The 19,508-nt window shown below is 40.7% G+C and overlaps 1 long non-coding RNA gene across 5 annotated transcripts in view; it reads left to right on the plus strand.

The window, feature by feature from the left end:
- LOC137312868 (uncharacterized) overlaps window positions 1-19,218 on the plus strand; it is a 45,593-nt gene extending 26,375 nt beyond the window's left edge. For all 5 annotated transcript variants that reach the window (XR_010960891.1, XR_010960892.1, XR_010960888.1 and 2 more), the window contains exons 5-7: window positions 7,212-7,713; window positions 16,099-16,194; window positions 19,059-19,218. This is a non-coding gene — a long non-coding RNA (uncharacterized lncRNA). The remainder of the gene's footprint in view (window positions 1-7,211; window positions 7,714-16,098; window positions 16,195-19,058) is intronic.
- Window positions 19,219-19,508: the final 290 nt, after the last annotated feature.

A 19,508-nucleotide genomic window follows, 5' to 3' on the forward strand; every position in this document is an offset into this window, starting at 1 on the left:
GCACCTCACCTGTAGTTGTCGATGATTCAACTATCTCTGCTTGGGTACCCGCAATTTCCTCCCTAACCTCCCATAACGTCCTGGGATACATTTCATCAGGTCCTGGAGATTTATCTACCTTGGTGCGCGTTAAGACTTCCAGCACCTCCCTCTCTGTAATATTTACACTCCTCAAGACATCACTATTTATTTCCCCAAGTTCCCTAACATCCATGCCTTTCTCAACCGTAAATACCGATGTGAAATATTCATTCAGGATCTCACCTATCTCTTGTTGATCCTTAAGAGGACCTACTCTCTCCCTCGTTACTCTTTTGCCCTTTATGTATTTGTAGAAGCTCTTTGGATTCTCCTTTGCCTTATCTGCCAAAGCAATCTCATGTCCCCTTTTTGCCCTCCTGATTTCTCTCTTAATTCTACTCCGGCAATCTCTATACTCTTCAAGGGATCCACTTGATCCCAGCTGCCTATGCATGTCATATGCCTCCTTCTTCTTTTTGACCAGGGCCTCAATCTCCCGAGTCATCCAAGGTTCTCTACTTCTACCAGCCTTGCCCTTCACTTTATAAGGAATGTGCTTACCCTGAACCCTGGTTAACACACTTTTGAAAGCCTCCCACTGACCAGACGTCCCTTTGCCTGACAACAGACTCTCCCAGTCAACTTCTGAAAGTTCCTGTCTAATACCAATAAAATTGGCCTTTCCCCAATTTAGAATTTAACTTTTGGGCCAGACCTATCATTCTCCATAGCTATCTTAAAACTAATGGAATTATGATCACTGGTCCCAAAGTGATCCCTCACTAACACTTCTGTCACCTGCCCTTCCGTATTTCCCAAGAGGTGGTCAAGTTTTGCCCCCTCTCTATTCGGGCAATCCACATCCTGAATGAGAAATTCCTCCTGAATACACTCAACAAATTGCTCTCCATCCAAGCCCATAATGCTATGGCTGTCCCAGTCAATGTTGGGAAAGTTAAAGTTCCCTACTATTACCACCCTATTTTTCTTGCAGCTGTCTGTAATCTCCTTACATATTTGCTCCCCAATTTCCCGTTGACTATTTGGGAGTCTGTCGTACAATCCTATCAAAGTGATCTCTCCCTTCTTATTTTTCATTTCTACCCATATAGACTCAGTGGGCGAACGCTCGGATATATCCCCTCTCACTACTGCCGTGATGTTGTCGCTAATCAAGAACGCAACTCCCCCTCCTCTCTTACCTCCTGCTCTCTCTTTCCTATAGCATCTGTACCCTGGAACATTGAGCTGCCAGTCCTGCCCCTCCCTTAGCCATGTTTCAGTAATAGCTATAACATCCCAGTCCCATGTACCCATCCATGCCCTGAGTTCATCTGCCTTGCCCATCAGACTTCTTGCATTGAAATAAATGCTGTTTAATTTAGACTTCCATTGGTCTTTGCCCTGCTTTCTTAGACCATCTGTCCGGTCATGTTTCGTACACTCTCCCTTATTGCCTTTTGTTTCTGTCACCACTTTACTTCCCACTGACTTCCTGCATCGGCTCCCATCCCCCTGCCACATTAGTTTAAACCCTCCCCAACAGCACTAGCAAACACTCCCCCTAGGACATTGGTTCCACTCATGCCCAGATGCAGACCATCCAATTTGTACTGGTCCCACCTCCCCCAGAACCGGTTGCAATGGCCCAGGAATTTGAATTCCTCCCTCTTGCACCATCTCTCAAGCCACGTATTCATCCTAGCTATCCTGTCTTTCCTACTCTGACTAGCCCGTGGCACTGGGAGCAGTCCTGAGATTGCTACCTTTGAGGTCCTACTTTTTACTTTAACTCGTAACTCCCTAAATTCAGCTTGTAGGACCTCATCCCGTGTTTTACCTATATCATTGGTAACTATATGCACCACGACAACTGGCTGTTCACCCTCCCCCTCCAGAATGTCCTGCCGCCGCTCCGAGACATCCCTGACCCTTGCTCCAGGGAGGCAACATACCATCCAGGAGTCTCGGTTGCCTGTCTATTCCCCTTACAATCGAGTCCCCTATCACTATAGCTCTGCCACTCTTTTTCCTGCCCTCCAGTGCAGCAGAGCCAGCCACAGTGCCATGAACCTGGCCGCTGTCACCTTCTCCTGGTGAGCCATCTCTCCCAACAGTATCCAAAACGGTATACCTGTATTGGAGGGAGATGACCGCAGGGGACCCCTGCACTGCCTTCCTACGTCTGTTGGTCAACCATTCACTATCTCCCTCAGTAATTTTTATCTGTGGTGTGACCAACTCACTGAACGTGCTATCCACGTCTTCCTCAGCATCGTGGATTCCCCAAAGTGAGTCCATCCGCAGCTCCAGTGCCGTCAAGCGGTCAAACAGTAGCTGCAGCTGGACACACTTCCCGCAGGTGAAGGAATCAGGGACACAGGAAGGATCCCTGAATTCCCACATCCCACAAGAGGAACATGACACGGGTCTGGGATCTCCTGCCATGACGTAAACCTTAAATTAGCTTAACAACAACTACAATGTCAAATAAAAAAGGAAAGAAAAACAGCTTACCAGTCACCAGCCAATCATTTACCTGTTGGCTGTGACTTCGTGCCTCCAGCAGCTGCAGTCGCTCGATCCTCCTCCGAGTCAACTTGCTTGCCCTCCTCACAGTGCCTCTTTTTTTTGGTTGGAGGAGGAGGGAGGGAAACACAAGTGTTGTGTTTCGGGTTTAACTGCTCCTCGATACCAGTTCTTCTGCTACCCACTGTTCAGTGGAGGTGACTGAGCCCTCTTCTCCCAGAATGCCCCTCTGTCTCCTCTGCTTCTGCGTTTGGGGGAGTGACAACACCCAGGGTTCCCGGTGGCTGCTGGAAAGTGCGGGTCTCTGATTGGCCTCCAAGTGTGGGATGAGAATGGATTCATAAATCTCTGATTGGCCCCTCAGTGCGGGAGGAGGTTTAATCCACTCTACTCTTTATGAGGAGTGGGGATCTGGGGTTCAAATGGATTGGATTCTTCTTACCCGGTTTATGTGGGAAAGAAACCACCCGAATGCACGAAAACCGGGGTGTGGGGGGAGGTGTTGTTATCCCGAGTCTGAGCATCAGAGCGACCTCAGAGTCCCTAATATAATGTGGCGAATGAATGTGGCATGTTGGCGATTCGAGACTGTTTCAAAGAGCAAGCCTATTGGTAATAGAACAGCGCTCGGATCGTGAGTTCATATCTCAGCATAGCAATTGTGAAACTAAAAAGTGCTGATATTACTGACAGTATCGGTATTAATTATAGAGCCGATATTACGGACATGTGTTGATTACAGATCTGATATTAATGTCAGTATCTCTACTGATTATAGAGCTGATATTAATGAGAGTATCGGTATTGATTACAACGATGATATTACTGACAGTATCTGTACTCATTTTAGAACTGCTCTTAATGACAGTAAGGATGATATTGCTGACAGTGTATGTACTGATTACAGGGCTGATATTAATGACAGTATTTGTACTGATTATAGAGATGATATTGATGACAGTGTCTGTACTGATTATAGAGCTGATATTACTGAGAGTATCTATATTGATTATAGAGCTGATATACTGACAGGATCTGTATTGATTATAGAGCTGATTTTACTGACAGTATCTGTGTTGATTATAGAGATGATACAACTGACAGTATACAGCTTATACTTCTGAGATTACCTGTATTGATCATAGAGCTGATATTACTGACTACCTGTGCTCAATATAGCTCTGATATTACTGACTGTATCTGTGCTCAATATAGAGCTGTTATTACTGAGAGTATCCCTGCTCTATATTGGGCTGTTATTACTGACAGTATCCCTACTCATTATAGGGCAGTTATTACTGAGAGTATCCCTGCTCATTATAGGGCTGATAATTCTGACAGTATCCCTGCTCATTATAGGCCTGTTTTTACTGAGAGTATCCCTGCTCGTTATAGTGCTGATAATTCTGACAGTATCCCTGCTCATTATAGGGCTGTTTTTACTGACAGTATCCCTGCTCATTATAGGGCTGATAATTCTGACAGTATCCCTGCTCAATATAGGGTTGTTATTACTGACTGCATCTGTGTTGATGAAAGAGCTGGTGTAATAAAAATATTAATTGAATTACATAGCATTTTACAGCTCAGGAACAGCCCATTTGTCCCAACAGATCTTTGACTGTATTTATGCTCAACACTAGCGTTGTCCCACACTATTGCATCGCACCCGATCAACTTATCTTTCTATTTCTAGCCCCCTCGTGTATTTATCTACCTTCCCCTTAAATGCATCTGCACTTTTCGCCTCAACCATTCCACGTGGTAGCGAATTGCACTTTCTCGCTATTCTATAAGATGTCTCTCCTGAATTATATCTTGGTGTCATTAGTAAATATCTTATATTCATGGCCTCTAGTTTTGGACCGCCCTCAATTGGTAGCATCCTCTCTCGGTCGGACCTATGGAACTCCTTCCGTATATTAAAGACCTCAATCAGGTCACCTCTCCGTCTTCAACTTAAAAGAGAACAGAGCCACAGCCTGTTAAATCTTTCCTGATAATGTTGGTAAATAATGCATTGAACAAGTGACGACAGGAATTAAAGGAAAGTAATGACGGACAGGAACAACCCAGTACATAATCTTGTCCCCGAGTAGCGGGTAAATTCAGGCAATCTCGGCACAATCCAGAAGAAGGTAGAAGGGGTACTTCAAAATGCACCAATAAAATGCCCGGAGCCGGCAGGCTGTGTTTGTGCATTGCTGCGGTTAAAGCAGATGAGTTAGAAGGACTGCACTGTCAAACACACATATTAAAAAACAACCTTCTGTGCAAGTATTGCCTTGTCCTGCCAGGTGGGTGCGGGAGAACTGCTGGGACTCGCCCGGCAGAGGCGGAGACTCCCAAACGGCGCCAGAGATTGCGATGTCCTGACCTGTCTCTCTGTTTATCGACTGCACAAGATTCTTATGATAACGTGGGTTTGGGGGTGGGGGGAGGTGAATTGCGATCCAGAATCCTGGACACATCAGTTCAGCATCTCGGCAGATACAAAAAGCATCAATTTCAGGAATTAGTATTTAAAATCTACAGATACAGAATCTCTTGTACTGAACTTTTAACCGGCCACGTAATAAAATCGCAGGTTGGTTTCGGGGTTTCACTGTTTAATTCTGACTGGACACAGGGTGGAACAATGGGAGTGTTTACAAAACTATATTTAACAACGTTTACCTTCGATTCTCTTGCACCGATTATCTGATCTTTACTCCCCTGGAATTCTGCGAAGTTCAGAACCGATGGAGCTCTGCCTTAAATAAAAACAGCCAGTCAGAGCCTACTTGGTTCGGGCACAGTGCAGACCCATCCTAACGAGGGGGAAAGGAAGGGAATCCAAAGCTGGAGCTCACTGGATGACTAAAGAGAGAGATATTAAAATGAAACAGAAAACTGAGGCTTATGACGAATGTAAGGTTTATAATACAGGAGTGAACCAGGCTGAATACAGAAGGAACAGAGGAGATCTATAAAAAAAAGGTGGAAATAAGAGGGGCAAAAAGAGAGATTCAACAGTAAATTTCAAAGGGGAATTGGATAAAAACTTGAAGGAAAAATTAACAGGGCTTTGGGGAAAGAGCATGGAAAAGGGACTAATTGGAAAGCTCTTTCAAAGAGCCAGCACAGGCATCATGGGCCGAAAGGACTCCTGTGATGTACCTATTATGATACATCGTTTCACACCGTGAACAAAAAAAATCTGCCGCTATCAACCGTGAAAATTTCAGTTGACCCAGAATCCACAACCTTTTGGAGGAGGGAATTCCACATTTCCAGTAAACTTTGTGTGAAAAAAAGTGCGTCCAGATTTCACTCCTGAACGGCCGAGTGCTAATTTTAATATTGTGTCCCCTTGTTCTGGACTCCTCCATCAGACGAAATGCATTATCTGTACCTAATGAGTGTGAGGTATTATATTTTAGTAGGAAAAATAAGGGGGCCACAAACTGCTTGGATAATAAGTGTCCAAATCGGGGAGAGGAGCAGAGGGTTCTGGGGGTAAATCCAATAGGGAATTCAGCAGAAATTTTTCAACCAGAGAATGGTTGAAGCGACGAGCATAGATGCATTTACGAAACTTAGATAAACAAGCGACGGATAAAGGAATATAAGGATATGGTGGTAGGGATAGAAGAAGTAGGGGGTGGAGTCTCGTGTGTCGTATGGACATGTTGGGCCGAATGGCCTGTTACAATGCCATATGTTCTATGTAATTCTATGTAATTCTCTATTGAATCCTTTTATCATTTTAGAAATTTCAATTAACACACCCTGACTCCACGCAAACCCACCATTTACCAAAACCGTCCATTTAACAGTGTATTAAACGCTTTATCAACCTAGCATTTACCCACACTGTCCATTTAATAGTGTATTTAATGTGAAAATTCACAGCATTGACCTAAACTGCCCATTTAACACTGCATTTAATGATAAATAATCCCACCATTTACCCACACTGTCCATTTAACAGTGTATTTAATATGATATAAACCCACCATTTACCCACAATGTGTATTAAACAGTGGATTTAATGATATATAAACCCACCATTTACCCACAATGTCCATTTAACATTGTATTTAATGATATATAAACCCACCATTTATCCACACTGCATTTAACATTGTATTTAATGATATATAAACCCACCATTTACCCACACTGTCCATTTAACAGTGTATTTAATGATACATAAGACAACCATTTACACACAGTGTCCATTTATCAGTGTATTTAATGATATATAAACCCAACATTTACCCACACTCTCCATTTAACATTGTATTAAATGATATATAAACCCACCATTTAAGAAAATGTCCATTTAGCAGCGTATTTAACAATATATAAATCCACCACTTACCACACTGCCCATTTAACAGAGGATTTAATGAAATATAAACCCATCATTTACCTCACTGTCCATTTAACAGTGTATTTAATGATATATAAACTCAGCATTTACCCACACTGTCCATTTGGCCGTGTATCTAATGATATATAAACCCACCATTTAACCACGCTGTTCATGTAACAATGTATTAATGATATATAAACCCAGCATTTACCCATACTGTCCATTCCCCCAGTGATTGATCTGATTGATGCTTCGCAATAGTTTAATTCGGCGGTTTAATGGTTAATATCCTCACTTGCAGAAATCGCCTCTCCTCTGCTCACTGACGAAACACTGGCTCTTGGCCACAGGATTGAAAGCGCCAACATCAGAAAATCGAATGGACTTCAGTGAACAATGTCCCTGATGCAAATGTCACTATTTATTTCTCACCAAATATCTGTTTTACTGAACTTCTCTTTAACAAGAAGAGAAAAAGTAAAATTTATCACCATCTTTGTTCACAATTGACGTGGCAGCGAATTGTCAACCCGGTTCGATTTGATTCCACCAGAAAGGCCGCTCCCTGTTCTGAAACACATGAGGAATGTTTGTGTTGAAATCCATCCTGATGTCTGGCAGCAGCTTTCACAGGGGGCGGAGCTCTGAATCTCACATAACAAGGATCAGATCAAATTCTCAAGTTGTGAACTGCTAAAATAATGCAAAGAACTTACAGTCGATTGATTACATTGAAATAACAAGGATATAATTTGTCAAATCTACACGGACATTGCGAGGCGGAAAATACTTGCGGGATCAAGGTAAGGTTCAAGTCGTGTCAATTTGATTTAAATTAACTTTTTCTGCCCCTTCCTCTTTTCTAAAGCCGATTTCCCGCTGTCAGATATGTTCTCCGGCGGAGGGAGCTCTCCATTCCTCGCGGATGGAACAATTCACTAATTGTTCGCTCAGGCACTGACTGAAGGCCGGGTATTTTACACTGGGAATTTCAGTGCTTATCCCTTCATGGACCCCACCAATCTCCCCACAGGCACATTTTAAAGCGATTACGGGAGAGAAAGCAGGAACACGAACTCTGGAGATTTGCACCATCTTAGTCCAGATGTGCCTCCTCCTCATGTTAGAATTTGATATTCAGTAAACAGGGGTGGGAAACTGGCCTTTCTCACTCTATTTGCATTTTTTAAACTATGACACTGGCTCTTTTTAATCACTGAACCGTTTGGTTCCCGGTACACTGATCAAAGACTGATCGAACACAAAGTTCAGCTTAGTAAAGGGTTAACAGATTCGCAATGGCCGATTATCGCTCTCTGCCGGGCACCTGGAAAATCAGCCTATGGTTACACGAGGCTGGACTGAACGCCATCCAATCACAGGACAGGAGCAAAATCGGAGCCAAAACTTGTTCCTGATCAATTATAATTGATTAGTTTAATGCGAATTAGGTGGGAGAATGGAGCAGGGACTTCTGTTTTTGCTGAAATATGTTCGTGACGGTGTTGAACTGGCTCAACTAAATAAAGAGAGGCCGCTCCCTTTGGAGAGAAACAAACTTCCAGAATGTTTTAAAGGGAAACCGGTAATTTGAGTAGTTACTTTTAATATCAACAGGTAGGAGGGCCACAGCACTGAGTGGAATTAATAAAACTGTTGGAGCAGGAACAGAAGATTTATGAAACAGTGAAAAGTTATTAGCAGGAAAATGGAAGGAGGTTTTGAAGAGTAACTTGATCTTAAAAAGTAAAACGAGAACGGGTCAACATTCCATTGAATTGACATTCAGATTGTGTGTTACGTCTGTCAATCTCGAAATCATTCCAAACACGTTTGGAAAGTCAGAATCATGAGAAATGTGATCAGGTATCTTTAAAACAGGGCCTGGGTTTTCACAGAACACAGAGAAATGTTCCTGATTACAACATATTGAGGACATCAGTATGAATAAATGGTTCTGTGCGAGAGGTGGAAAAACGTCAATAAACTTGCAGGGCCCCAGCACTAATCTTTATACAAAAATTAACGACTGAAATTACCAACCTGTGGGAGGGTCAATCACTAACCTTTATATAAAAAGTAAATACTGAAATTATCAACAGGGAGGAGAGTCCATTAATACACGTTATATAAAAAATAACAACTCAAATTACCTACAGTTAGGAGGGCGCATCACAGATCTTTTTTCAAAAAATAACAACTCAAATTAGCAACAGGTAGGAGGGTCCATCACGAATATTTATATAAAAGGTAACTACTGAAATAATCAACAGGTAGGAGGGTTAATCACTAACCTTTACATGAAAAGTGACTACTGAAATTACCAACAGGGAGGAGTGTCCATCACTTATCTTTATATTAAAAGTAACTACTGAAATTACCACCAGGTTGGAGGTCCCATCACAAATCTGTGTAAAAAAAAGTAACAACTGAAATTACCAACAGGTAGGAGGGTCCATCACTAATCTTCATGTAAAAATAACTACTGAAATTACCACCAGGTCGGAGGGTCCATCACTATTTTTTATACAAAAAGTAAATCCTGAAATTACCACCAGGTAGGAGGGTCCATCACTAACCTTTATATAAAAAAGTAACAAGTCAATTTACCAGCAGGTATGAGGGTCCCAGCACTAATCTTTATATGAAAGTAACTATTGAATTTACAACCAGGTTGGAGGGTCCATCACTCATCTCCACATACAAACGTTAGTACTGAAATTACCAACAGGTAGGAAGTCCGATCACTAATCTTTACCTAAACAAATAACTACTGAAAATACCACCAGGTAGGAGTGTACATCACTAATCTTTTCATGAAAATTAACGACAAAAATTACCAACAGAGAGAAGGGGCCATTACTAATCTTTATATAAAAAGTAACAACTCAAATTACGAACAGTTCGGAGGGCCCATCACTAATTTTATAGTGATGGGCCCTCCTAACTGTTGATAATTTGAGTTGTTACTTGTTATACAAAAAATAAACTACTGAAATTACCAAACAGGTATGAGGGTTCAGTAATCTTTATATAAAAAGTTACAACTCAAATTACGAAAAAGGAGGTGGGTCAATCACGAATCTTTATAAAAAAAGAAACGACTGAAATTACGAACAGGTCGGAGCGTCCATTACCAAATTTTATATAAAAAAGTAACTACTGAAATTACCACCAGGTAGGAGGGTCCATCACTAATCTTTATGTAAAAAGTAACTCCTGAATTTATCGACAGGGAGGAGGGTCAATCACTAATCGTTAAAGAAGAAGTCACTACTGAAATTACCAACGGGCAGGAGGGTCCATCACTAATATTAGAAAAGATTAACGACACAAATTACCACCAGGTAGGAGGGTCCATCACTAATCTTTTTTATAAAAAGTAACAAGTCAAATTACCAACAGGTAACCTTTTTATAAAAATTATCGAAAGAAATTAACAACAGCTAGGAGGGTCCATCACTCATCTTTATGTAAAAAGTAATAACTGAAATTACCAACAGATTGGAGGTTCCATCACCAACCTTTTTTAAAAAAATAACTACTGAATTTACAAAAAGGCAGGAGGATCAATCGGTAATATTTATACTAAAAGTAACAACATAAATTACTAATAGGCAGGAGGTCCCATCACTAATCTTTATAAAAAAAAGTAACTGCTCAAATTACCAACAGGTAGGAGGGTCCATCACTAAATTTACATAAAAAATAACGACTGAAATTACCACCAGGTAGGAGTGTCCATCATTAAACTTTACAGAAAAAGATACTACTGAAATTAACAACATGTCGGAGGGTCCATCACTCATCTTTATATAAAAAGTAATTACTGAAATTACCAAGAGATTGGAGATTCCATCACCAACCAATTTTTAAAAACTGACTACTGAAATTACAAAAAGGCACGAGGATGAATAACTAATATTTATACTAAAAGTAACAACAGAAATTACGAATAGGCATGAGATCCCATCACTAATCTTCATAAAAAAGTAACTACTCAAATTACCAACGGGTAGGAGGGACCATCACTAAACTTTACATACAAAAGTAACTATTGAAATTACCAGCAGGTAGGAGAGTACATCACGAATCTTTATATAAAAAACAACTACTGTAATTATCAACAGGAAGGAGGGTCCAGCACAAATCTTTATATTAAAAGTAACAAGTCAATTTTCCAACAGGTAGGAGGGTCCATCACGAATCTTTAGATAACAAAAGTAACTAGTGACATCACCAACAGGCAGAAGGGTCCATCACTAATCTTCAGATAACAACAGCAACTACTGAAATTACCAACAGGTAGGAGTGCCGATCACTAATCTTTGTATAAAAAGTAACCACTGAAATTACCAACAGGAAGGAGTTTCCATCACTAATCTTTACATACAAAATAACTACTGAAATTACCAACAGGCAGGAGGTCCCATCACTAACCTTTTTTAAGAACAAAGCTAACCACTGAAATTACAAAAAGGCAGTAACAATTCAATTTTCCATCAGGTAGGAGGGTCCATCACGAATCATTATGATAAAATAAACTACAGAAATTACTAAAATGCAAGAGGGTCCATCACTAATCTATATATAAAAAGCAACTACTGAAATTCTAACAGGTAGGAAGGTCCATCATTAATCTTTATATAAAAAGTAACGACTGAAATTAACAACAGGTACCAGTGTCCATCACTAATCTTTAAAAAAAACACTGAAATTACCAACAGGGATGAGTTTCCTCACTAATCTTTATAAAAAATTAACTAATGAAATTACAAACAGGCAGTAGGGTCCATCATTAATCTTCATCAAAAAGAAACTACTGAAATTGCCAAGAGGTAGGAGCGTCCATCACTAATCTTTATTTAAAAAAGTAACTACTGAAATTGCCAAGAGGCTGGAGGGTCCATCACTTATCTTTAGATAAAAGAGTAAGGACTGAAATTTCCACCAGGTAGGATTGTCCATCACTAATAGTTTTATATAAAAAGTAACTACTGAAATTACCACCAGGCAGGAGGCAAGATCACTAATCTTTATAATGAAAGTAACAACTGAAATTACACCACGGAGGAGGGTGCAACACGAATCTTTGCATAAAATAGTAACTACTGAAATTACCAACAGGCAGGTGGTCACATCACAAACCTTTTTAAAAACTAACTACTGAAATTACAAAAAAGCAGGAGTTCCCATCACTAATCTTTATAAAAGAAGTAACAACTGAAATTACCAGCAGGTAGGAGGGTCCATCACTAATCTTTATATAAAAAGTAACCACTGAAATTACCAAAAGGCAGGAGGGTCCATCATGAATCGTTAGATAACCGAAGTAACTACTGAAATCTGCAACAGTTGGTCTGGTCCATCACGAATCATTATTAAAAAAGAAACTATAGAAATTACCAAAAGGCAGGAGGGTCCATCACTAATCTTTAAATAAAAAGCAACGACTGAAATTATAACAGGTAGGAAGGTCCATCTGAAATTATAACAGGTTGTAAGTTCCATCGGTGATCTGTTTAAAGAAAGTAACTCCTGGAATTACCCACTGGTAGGCGGGTCCATCTCTAATATTTGTAAAAGAATAAACTACTGAAATGTCCAACAGGGAGGAGGATCCATCACTTATCTTTATATAAAAAGTAACCACTGAAATTACCACCAGGTAGGAGTGTCTATCACTAATCTTTATATAAAAAGTAACTACTGAAATTACAAACAGGCTGGAGGATCCATCGCTCATCTTTATATAAAAAGTAACAAGTCAAATTAACAACAGGGAGGAGTGTCCATCAATTATTTTTGTATAAATAGTAACCACTGAAATTAACAACGGGTAGAGGGGTTCATCACTAATGTTTATATAAAAAGTAACAACTCAAATTACCAACAGGTAGGAGGGCCCATCACTAATCTTTATGTAAAAAGAAACTACTGAAATTACCACCAGGGATGAAGGTCCCATTAGTAATCTTTATATATAAAATGTAACGACTGAAATTACCAAGAGGCATGAGGGCCCATCACTAATCTTTAAATAAAAAGTAACCCTTGAAATTACCAACAGGGAGGAGTGTCCATCAGTACTCTTTATATAAATAGTCACTACTCGAATTACCAACAAGCTGGACGGTCCATCACTAGATAACAAAAGTAAGTACTGACAATACCAACAGGGCGGAGTGTCCATCACTAATCTTTATATATAAAGTAACTACTTAAATTGCCAACTGGCAGGAGGGGCCATCACTAATCTTTAGATTAAAAAAATAACGACAGAAATTACCACCAGGTGGGAGGGTCCATCACTAACCTTTATAGAAAAAGTAACGACTGAAAATACAACAGGCAGAAGGGTCCGTCAATAATCTATAGATAAAAAAAAATAACTACTGAGATGACCACCAGGTGTTCGGGTCCATCACTAATCTTTACATAAAAAGAGTAACGACACATATTACCACCAGGTAGTCGGGTCCATCACTAATATTTATATAAAGTAACAACTTAAATTAGCAACAGGTAGGAGTGTCCCTCACTAATCTTTGTATGAAAAGTAACGATTGAAATTACCAACAGGCAGGAGAGTTCATCACTAATCTTTCGAATACAAAAATAACTTCTCAAATTACCAACACGCAGGAGGGTCCATCACGAATCTTTAGATAACAATAGTAATGCTGAAATTACCAACAGGGAGGAGTGTCCATCAGTAATCTTTATATAAAAAGTAACTACTGAAATTACCAACAGGGAGGAGTGTCCATCAGTAATCTTTATATAAAAAGTAACTACTGAAATTACCAACAGGGAGGAGTGTCCATCAGTAATCTTTATATAAAAAGTAACGACTGAAAACACCAACAGGCAGGAAGGTCCATCACTAATCTTTAGATAAAAAGTAAGCACTGAATTTACCACCAGGGAGTATTGTCCATCACAAATCGTTATATAAAAAGTAAATACTGAAATTGAAAACAGGCAGTGGTGTGCATCACTAATGTTCAGATTAAAAAAATGAACGACTGAGATTACCAACAGGCAGGATGTCACATCGCTAATATTTATAAAAAAGTAAATGCTGAAATTACCAACAGGTAGGAGGGTCCATCACTAACCTTTGCATAAAAAAGTAACCACTGAAATTAACAACAAGCAGGCGGACCCATCACGAATCATTACCTAAAAAAACGACTGAAACTACCACCAGGTAGCAGTGTACACCACTAATCTTTATATAGAAAGTAACTGCTGAAATTACAACAGGTAGGAGGGCCCATCACTGATCTTTATATCAAAAGTAAGAACTGAAATTACCACCAGGTAGGAGGGTCCATCAGTAATCGTTATAAAAAATAAACCACTGAAATTACCAACAAGCAGGACGTCCCATCACTAATCTTTACCTCAAAAATAACTACCGAAACTACCACCAGGTAGCAGTGTACATCAATAATCTTTATATAAAAATTAACAACTGAAATCAGCAACAAGTAGAAGTGTCCGTCACTAATCTTTATATAAAAAGTAACAAATGAAATTACCAACAGGTATGTGGGTCTATCATTAATCTATATATTAAAAGTAAATACTGAAATTATCAACAGGCAGCAGGGTCCATCAATAATCTTTAGATAAAAAAAGTAACTACTGAAATTACCATCACGAATCTTTAGATAACCGAAGTAACTACTGAAATCTGCAACAGGTAGTCGGGTCCATCACGAATCATTATTAAAAAAGAAACTACAGAAATTACCAAAAGGCAGGAGGGTCCATCACTAATCTTTAAATAAAAAGCAACGATTGAAATTATAACAGGTAGGAAGGTCCATCAGTAATCTGTTTAAACAAAGTAACTCCTGGAATCACCCACTGATAGGCGGGTCCATCTCTAATATTAGTAAAATAATAAACTACTGAAATTACCAACAGGGAGGAGGATCCATCACTTATCTTTATTTAAAAAGTAACCACTGAAATTACCAGCAGGTAGAAGGGTCCATCACATAAAAAAGTAACTATTGAGATTAAAAACAGGCAGGAGGTCTCATCACTAATATTTTCATAAAAAATAACTGCTGAATTTAAAGCCAAGTACGAGTATCAATCACTAATCTTCATATAAAAAGTAACGACACAAGTTAATCTTGTGTTTGATTGCACGAATGCAATTAGTGTAGGTGTAAATATATTTTTTATTGCTCATGTCCGTTTATTACACAATTGTCAGCAAATGACTTCAACGATTGATTGAAGAAATTACGGACCGAGACTAATCTCTTTTACATTTCCACAGTGTGGAAAGGAAAGGACGGTGACTGATAGTTTGATTATTTCCTCTTGCCTGTGCGTGCACACACAGAGCGAGACAGACACACAATGGGGAATTATGATTGTAAAACAGCCGTCAAATCTTCAACTTATATAGTTGTGATGTTTTTTGAGATTGTGAGACACCTAAAAATAATCCAAAAATAAATGTGCAGCACCTGTTTAAAGTTATGCAATTCATAATATTAAACATGAGTGTTAATATTATTGAACAGTGGTCATTAATCAGGAGCTGATACTATGAGGGATAAGGTAAATATATTCAAATAGAAGCACCAACCAAAACACATCTCCATGAACACACGAACAATGTCACTACCAAAGAGAGCAGAGAAATCACACCAAGCTAAATATTGTGTATGTAGAAAGATATCAGGCTCATAAACATCAGAATTTAATATCAAAACTTAACAAATCAAAAATATTAAAAACAAATCTGTGAATAAAATAATACAACAGCGCCAGACTGGGTAACAACGAGTGAGGGAACATTTAATTCATCACCTCGTTCCATGTTGCCCTCCAGAATATTCACTACCTCAGGAATAAGTCTGGTGCTGGCCTGCACTGTGACTAAATCTTACCAATTGGTGCTCCGAGTGCAGAATCTCGGCCGACTCTCACTGGGTTGTGAAGATCAGAGGGACTCTTTGGGTTTCACTGGGCAGCTGTCTGTGCCGCACCTCATGTGGAGAGTTGATCGTAAAAGTCGGTAAATGCTGGATCCCAGATCTAACAGCTGTTGTCCTGATGGGGGAGAAGGGACTTGATATCACATTCAACAAGATGCTGTTTTATCATTCTCATCATAATATTTCAGTCTAACCTTCCTATTAATATATTTATTACAGAGCGTCAGAATCTTGGAACGCCTCTTACCACCATGGCTGAAGGTCCAAACAGGGGAGAAGATCCAACATCATCAACAAGAAAGGGAATAGACACCGGTAGGTTCAGAACAATCTTTAATATATCAAATGTGTCCTGATAAAGGGTCAAGATCACGAACAAGATCCTGTTGCTCACACAGGAAGAAGAAACCGAGCATATGGTGTGTAGATAGAAGAAAGTGAGTGACCATCTCGTGGGGCAGTGCAGTCACAGGTGGAGGGATCTCAGTCGTGGAACTGGCAATAGACACCTGATGTTATGGACTGTAAGGTGGATAGAAACAGTGACTCAGATTGGTCTTCCTGAGTAACAATGTGAAACCAGGGATCATTGGGGGAGTGGTGAGAGGCAGGTAAGGCACAGGAATAGGAGAGCGAGAGTGGTGGGAGAATCTATGGTCAGGGGAATAGACAGACTCTTCTGCAGCCCTGAGCAGGTCCAAATTGTAAGTTGCCTCCCTGGTGCCACAAGGAAGTACTTCCTGCAACAGGTGTGACCATCTCTGGGAAGGAAAGCAGAGCGGTAATTATTCATAGTCGGAGCCAATAACACGGTTATACAGAGAATATTAGAATTTGATCACGAGACTGAAAAACAAGGCCTCAAGTTGGTGATCTCCGAATTGTTTTGCACTTGGCCGCTTACTGAGGACAATATGAGGCAGGTCAATGTGCGGCTGCAGGGCTGGAGCAGGAGGGAAGGGTTCATGCTCTTGGGACACTCGGGTGAGTTCAGGACGAAGGGTAGGGACGGTAACGATCTGAACCAACCAGCCAAAACGGATTGACAGAATGGGTATAGGGAGCAGTGGGAGTGTTTCACCTGAAAAGACTGGAGCGTGTGAAATATCCGGATCTGAGACTAGAGAGTGGAAATAATAAAACTGTTGGAGCAGGAACAGAAGATTGATGAAATAGTGAAAAGTTATTCGCAGGAAAAAAGGAAGGAGGTTTTTGAAGTAGTGACAGAAGAAGTAACTTGATATTAAAAAAAGAGAAAAAAACGAGAACTGGTCAACAGTCCAATGAATTGGAGTTCAGATTGTGTGTTATGTCTGTGAATCTACAAATAATTCCAAGCACGTTTGGAAAGTCAGAATCATGAGAGATGTGTTCTCGTGTCGCAAAGGCAGGGCTGGAGTGGATGAACTTTTGGGGAGATACAAAATATTTCAGTCAGTTTCTAAAAATGATGGCAGATGTGCAAATGTTGGTTTCAAAGCATCAAAGTATCACAGTATCAAACTGTCTACAGTAACATTATTCAATACAAAGGCGTCGATACAGCATCTTCAGCGAGCCATATTTCGAGACAATTTTAGGGAAGGATTTGGTTGTGAATTTAATTGCCGAGCTGGATATGCCACTGAGCTCAGAGATAACGCAACCGAGGCTTTTAAAGGAATTCAGAGAGCAGATAGGAGGGACTATGACCACAATTTTTCAAAACTCACAATTTTTGATAAAACAATTGTTGATGAAAATATCCAGGTGTACTGAAAGAGACCAAGTCATGTCTGTGTTAAAATAAGGAGACTGTGTCAATCAGATAGCAGTGGTTGTTGGTGGCCGATCATCTCAGCCCCAGGACATTGCTGCAGGAGTTCCTCGGAGCAGTGTCCTGGGCCAAGCATCTTCAGCGGCTTCATCAATAAACTTCCCTCCATCATAAGGTCAGAAATGTGGACGTTCGCTGATGATTGCACAGTGTTCAGTTCCATTCGCAACCCTTCAAATAATGAAGCAGTCCGAGCCCGCATGCAGCAAGACCTGGACAACATCCAGGCTTGGGCTGACAAGTGACAAGTAACATTCGCGCCAGACAAGTGCCAGGCAATGACCATCTCCAACAAGAGACCGTCTAACCACCTCCCGTTGACATTCAACGGCATTACCATCGCCGAATCCCCCACCATCAACATCCTGGGGGTCACTATTGACCAGAAACTTAACTGGACCAGCCATATAAATACTGTGGCTGCAAGAGCAGGTCAGAGGCTGGGTGTTCTGCGGCGAGTGACTCACCTCCTGACTCCCAAAAGCCTTTCCACCATCTACAAGGCACAAGTCAGGAGTGTGATGGAACACTCCACACTTCCCTGGATGAGTGCAGCTCCAACAAGACTCAAGAAGCTCGACACCATCCAGCACAAAGCAGCCCGCTTGATTGGCACCCCATCCACCACCCGAAACATTCACTCCCTTCACAACCGGCGCACAGTGGCTGCAGTGGCTCCATTCACAGGATGCACTGCAGCAACTCGCCAAGGCTTCTTCGACAGCACCTCCCAAACCCGCGACCTCTACCACCTAGAAGGTCAAGAGCCGCAGGTACATGGGAACAACACCACCTGCACGTTCCCCTCCAAGTCATACACCATCCCGACTTGGAAATATATCGCCTTTCCTTCATTGTCGCTGGGTCAAAATCCTGGAACTCCCTTCCTAACAGCAATGTGGGAGAACCTTCACCACACGGACTGCAACGGTTAAAGAAGGCGTCTCACCACCACCTTCTCAAGGGCAATTAGGGATGGGCAATAAATGCCGGCTCGCCAGCGACGTCCACGTCCCAAGAAGGAATAAAAAAAAAGATAACTCGAGACTAATTAGTCCACGTCATTTGTGGACAAACCCCTGGTATCTGAAATTTCATGTCGAATTATTTAGCATTTAAGATTCAGTGAAGGCTGCAACGGCTAACTGTAGCATTTGACATTGTACTTGACAAATTTGATACAGCCGTGTTGAGACGAAAATATATCGGTCAATGGATTGTAACACATGCGGCATATATGGGTTTTCAGAAGGTATTTGATAACATGGCTCACAGGAGGCGTCAGCCGTTTGGTATCAGAGGAAATGACGCCGCCCGGATGGAAGGTCGATAATGTGATAATTTTCTCCAATGTTGTTCACAGACCGAACACTGCGATCACTGAGTTCTTGACAAAGTCTGAAGGTTACCAACTGATCCAGTTGACGAAATTCTACCGGGACAGACTGTAACAGGAAGTTGAAGAAGGGGTGGACGGAGTCAGTTCGTTGTCAACATCCGAGAGGCATTTCAGTGGACAAGAACATCAGGTAAGTGGGAGGGACATGGGATGAATTTGGATGATTTAAACATCACAAAACCAACAGACGATCAGATCTTAGAATCATAGAAGGTAACAGAAGAGAAACAGACCAAACTGGAAAGAAATGGTTCAAACTGCAATTATTGTGAATCTGAAACAATTAAAGAAAGAGGTGAAAATACCCAACGGATCGGTCAGTATCTGGACAAAGGACAGGGTGACGGTTCAGGTATAACTCTAGTGTGGACTGAAAACAAAGTGAAACAGTTTTCGTGGAACTGGGAAAAGGAC

Source organism: Heptranchias perlo, unplaced genomic scaffold (genome assembly GCF_035084215.1).
Source record: "Heptranchias perlo isolate sHepPer1 unplaced genomic scaffold, sHepPer1.hap1 HAP1_SCAFFOLD_44, whole genome shotgun sequence".
Lineage (NCBI taxonomy): Eukaryota > Metazoa > Chordata > Chondrichthyes > Hexanchiformes > Hexanchidae > Heptranchias > Heptranchias perlo.